At 37.2% G+C, this 5,541-nt stretch overlaps 1 pseudogene; it reads right to left on the reverse strand.

Moving 5' to 3' along the window:
- Nucleotides 1-5,093: 5,093 nt before the first annotated feature.
- Nucleotides 5,094-5,161, reverse strand: LOC138850759 (U6 spliceosomal RNA; annotated as a pseudogene).
- Between the last annotated feature and the right edge of the window lie 380 nt (nucleotides 5,162-5,541).

A 5,541-nucleotide genomic window follows, 5' to 3' on the forward strand; every position in this document is an offset into this window, starting at 1 on the left:
GGAGAGAGTAGAAGTTTTCTGCTATGTAACTGAAAATTCATTCATACATTAAAGTTAAAATATTTGTTGGAAATTGGTAGAATACTATTAATTCTCATGTGATTTTCATGAAACTAAATACATTCTCTATTTTGTTTTGCTTAAAATTTCTGCATGTGTGGACTTCTTTTTTCCTTCTTGCCCCAAATCCCTTTGTGTATTTGGATGGCAAACGGGTTTTACACTGGACAAAACATGTTATTTTGGCAAAGAAGTACTTAGCTTTCCTGCTTCAAGTATTCAAATATTGCATTGGAAATCAGTATATTTGTTTACTGTACAAATGTCCTTCATACAATTTTGTAATCTTCTGGGATGGGAGAGGAAGCAGGAAATAGGAGGGTTATGGGTGGGAGGGATGTTTTGGGGGAGGGGAAGCCACTGTAATCCAAAAGCTGTACTTTGGAAATTTATATTTATTAAAAAAATGTTAAACAATTTTGTAATCTTCATCTTCCTTTTTATTTCGTCCTTTTTAAAAAAAGATTCATTTATTTTACTTGAAAGTCAGACTTACACACAGAGAGAAGGAGAGAGAGAGAGAGAGCAGTCTTCCAACCACTGGTTCACTCCCCATTTGGCCACAATGGCTGGAGATGTGCCAATCCAAAGCCAGGAGCCAGCAGCTTCTTTTGGGTCTCCTATGCAGGTGCAGGAGCCCAAGGGCCTGGGCCATCCTCTACTGCTGGATAGTAAGTCTTACTTGCCTAAAAAGCTGGATAGTAATTTGAGTAGCCAGGACTTGAACTGGCACCCATTTGGAATGTCGGCACTGCAAGCCACAGCTCTACTTGCTACTCCACAGCATCGGCCCCCTAAATTCTTATGAGTATTGCTATGCTATTGGAATTTATAACTGATAATGCTGAACAATTGAAACTGTCTTATTTATAATTGTAGGACTGGATATGGCAGTTTTACTTGAAGTAAAGTATGTAGCCTGCTTATTGTATGATTTTCGGAAAAGCATGTATTTATATATAACAGCAGATCTGTTAATCATTTAAAAGTGAATTATCATGATTACCCAGATGTAAAGAATGCAATATGTGCTAATGAGTTAGCAGTCACAGACATTTAGAATTAGAGGGATTTTAGAACCTTTTCAATACTGCAGTTTTTATGGAAAACTAATAATTTTTTTATTTGACAGGTAGAGTTATAGACAGTGATTAAGACAGAAAGGTCTTCCTTCCATTGGTTCACTCCCCAAATGGCCACCACAGTTGCAGCTGTGCCCATCCAAAGCCAGGAGTCAGGTGCTTTCTCCTGGTCTCCCATCCGGGTGCAGGGCCCAAGCACTTGGGCCATCCTCCACTGCCTTCCTGGGCCATAGCAGAAAGCTGGACTGAAAGAGGAGCAACCAGGACTAGAACCCTTTGCCCATATGGGATACCAGCACCACAGGTGGAGAATTAACCAAGTGAGCCACAGCGCTGGCCCCCGATAAATTTACTCTTAACAAAATATCAAAATATCTTATTCAGTATAAAGTTAGTAGTGAAAAGAGACTACCTTGTTGAACACAGAAATCTGAGATTATATTTCTTGGTATTAATTTGCATCTTAAGGCTTATTGCCTAGTTTATTTCAACATTTCAATCTAATATTACTAATAATATCTTGTACTTAGTGGTTCACTGTGTGCCAGACAATATTCTTTTGATTTTTTAAAAGATTTATTTATTTATTTATTTGGAAGTCAGAGTTACACAGATAGTGAACAAGAGGAAGAGAGAGAGAGAGAGAGGTCCTCCATCTGCTGGTTCACTCCCCAGATGGCCTAAAAGGTCAGAGATATGCCAATCTGAAGCCAGGAGCCAGGACCTCTTCAGGGTCTCCCATGCAGATTCAGGGGCCCAAGGACTTGGGCCAACTTCCTACTGCTCTCCCAGGCTATAGCAGACAGCTGGATGGAAAGTGGAGTAGCCTGGACTTGAATCGGCCTCCATATGGGATGCCCACACTGCATGCAGTGGCTTTACTGGCTACACCACAGCACTGGCCTCAAGACAATGCTCTAAAATGATGCATTAATTATTCCCAAATATTGAAAAGTGGCATGGTACACATTTGAATGTGTTGTTTTGTACTAGTTGTAGAAACAGTTTAAAATATATTTATATTTAAAAATGTAAGCTTTGATCTAAAGGTTTACTTTCCCTTAAGGTGCCTGTTTGGAAACTGAGAGATCATTGAAGTCTCAAGATAAAGTACAACTGATCTTATCCAAGCCTCCTTTATCACATGAGGATGCTAAATGCCAAGCCCAGAGAAGTAAAGTGAACTGTTCAAGGTCACATAGGTAAGTTGTAGCAGGGATAATTCTGTATTAGCATTAGGTATCCTGATACATAGGCCACTGTTCTGTCAATTTTGTACTCCTTCTGGAGTTAAAGATTCTAAGTTGTGGTAAATTAAGTTTGGAAATTTAGTGGTTGCTATGTTGTTATGGTGAGAAATTTCTGTGTATAGCTATGAGTTGCTTAAATTTTATTCAATATATTTTTCTAGTATGTTTGCTATTTATTTGAAATGTATAACAAGTAGCTTCATCTATTTGCCAAAAGAATTTTTTAAAGAGTTATTTATATTATTTGAAAGTCAGAATTACACAGAGAGAGAAGGAGAGGCAGAGAGAGTGGTCTTCCATTCACTGGTTCACTCCACAGTTGGCCTCCATGGCTGGAGCTGTGCTGACTGGAAGGCAGGAGCCAGGAGCCTCTTCCTGGTCTCCTATGCAGGTGCAGGGGCCCAAGGACTTGGACCATTTTATAGTGCTTTCCCAGGCCATAGCATAGAGCTGGATAGGAAGTGGAGCAGCCAGGTCTTGAACTGATGCCCCTATGGAATACCAGCACTGCAGGTGGCAGCCTCACCCACTATGCCACAGTGCCAGCCCTTGCCAAAAGAATTTATAGAAGCTATTACATACATACACTTAACAATTATTTAGTTACTTGACACAAACTATCCCTGCATATTTTAAAATTTTGAATGGTATCACTTGGGTTTTAAGAATGTTATATTTTAGGTCTCTTAATATTTTTAGTGACGATGTTTTAAAGGCCCTTTCTGTTTTATGAAAAATGATAAGGATTTTGTTTTACAATGGCCATAGTATTACTACTTAAAGCAATAGATTAAATAACACTTTTAAACAAAGTCATTTAATACTGAATTCTAACACACTGGTATATTTTAAAGTGAGAAACCGGATTTCTTTCAGATATTCTAAAGAAGAATGATAATCAAAATTGAAGACATCTACAGTTTTTAATCACTTGTTTTAAATATTGGTCATAATGGTCCAATTTTGAGTTTAATTTTAATTAGCTTTTAAATGATTCAATATGGTTTATAGAAAAAATTCGGAGAACATAATGATATACTCAACCTCCCTCCCTTCTTTTTCCTTCTTTGTCATTTTTTTTAGCTTATGAAATGACATTTTCAGTTTACATTACATTAAAAAGGGTTTTTGAATCAAGGAACAAGTTTAACAGGCAAAACAAAAAAATCCTAATTTAGAGGGAATACAGACAATGGCTCTAAACAATATTTGAATATCACATCTAAACAATATTTGAATAAATTGATAAATATTTTAATTTCTCCTACTAAAATGCTCAGAGAAAGTCTTTCATTATTTATCAAATAATAGTGCAAAATTATGGATTTAAATGATCCCAAAAAGTGATGAATTTTTGTGTAATAAAGTCCAATTTTTGTCAAGGCTTTTTGACAGTCTCACAGAAAACTTATGTTTGTGAATGGGAAGAATAATACCAAAATATCCATACTACCAAAAGCAATTTGCAAATTCAATGCAATCCCAATCAACATACCAACGATGTTCTCAGAGCTAGAAAAAATGATGCTAAAATTCATATAGAAACATGAGAGATGCTTAATATCTAAAGCAATATTATAAAGCAAAAAAGAGCTGGAGACATCACACCATATTTTAAGACATATTACAGGGGTCAGCACTATGACAAAGCAGGTAAAGTCACCGTCTGCAGTGCCAGCATCTCATATGGGTGCCAGTATGTTTCCCAGCTACTCCACTTCTTATACCCCTCTGTGGTATAGCCTGAGAAAAAAGTAGAAAATGGCCAAAGTCTTTGGGCCCCTGCACCTGCATAGAGACCTGGAAGAAGCTCCTGACACTTGGATTCAGATCAACACAGCTCCAGCCATTGTGGCCCTTTGGGGAGTAAACCAGTGGATGGAAGACCTCTCTCTCTCTGCCTCTACCTCTCTGTAACTCTGCCTTTCAAATAAATTAACTTCAAAAAAAATAAAGAAGAAGTGTTAGCACTGATATAATAACAGACACATAGTTCAATGGAAAAGACTTGGTAGCATAGAAATAAACCCAAATTTCTACCAGCAACTCATATTTAACAAAGGAACTAAAATGAACTGGAGAAAGAAGAATCTCTTTCACAAGTGGTGCAGAGGAACTTGATTATCCATATGTAGAAGCCTGAAAAGAGACTCCAACATCTCTTACACTATGTGAAAGTGAACTCACAGTGAATTAAAATCTAATCATAAGACCCAAACCCAAGCAAACATAGGGAAACTCTAAATATTGTCAACACACAATAGCTTTTGGGTAAGATTCCAATAGCAATAGTCACAAAAATAAAAACAGAGACATTTGAGTATATCCATTAAGATACTTGTTCACAACAAAGTAAACATCAGAGTGTAGATACAATGAACAGATGGCAGGAAAAATTAAAACTCTGAATGTTTACAGATTTCCAGAACATTTACATGAATTGGAAAAACTCCAAAAAATACAGTGAAGAAACAGGCAAGGATCTGAATAGACATTTCTCAGAAGAAATGTAAATGGTCAAAACATGTGAATATGCCCGATGTCACTAGCCATTATGTAAATATAAATCAGAATACCATATCAGTCTCCAACACCTGTGGGAGAATACAATGCTCAGGTGTTTGTGTGTGCAGCAAGTGGGTTTAGAGGACCCTGTTCACCTCTGGAAAGCAGAGTCTACAGGGAGGTAAAGAAACCTTACTGTGCAGCAGCATGCTAATCTTCTCTGTATCGTTCCAATTTTAGTATATGTGCTGCCAAAGTGAGCACATGTGCTGCCGAAGCGAGAAAGAGATGAAAAGAATTTATCTCAGCTAGCCACCAATATTCAAGAAACAAAGTCTTCAGGAAAACCAACTCAACTGACATTTTCATGTCATTGTTAAATAAAGGAACAATTATCTAGGTTCAGCAATACGTAGTTTATAAGAGAAAGACTACAGAGTAATTTCCTTGGCATAGAAATAACTTTGTCTTTTTTTTTTTAATCTATGAGGGCTTGCTATCTAATTAGGTTGCAAGAGAAAACAGCTTTTTGTACACCTGTATTTACACAATTAATCACTAATAGATGGGGGCTGTGGTGCAGTGAGTTAACCCACCCATAGGTACACCCATGTTGAGGTGGATTCATTCTGAGAGGAGGAGTG

The sequence above is a fragment of the Oryctolagus cuniculus genome, chromosome 7 (assembly GCF_964237555.1).
Source record: "Oryctolagus cuniculus chromosome 7, mOryCun1.1, whole genome shotgun sequence".
NCBI lineage: Eukaryota > Metazoa > Chordata > Mammalia > Lagomorpha > Leporidae > Oryctolagus > Oryctolagus cuniculus.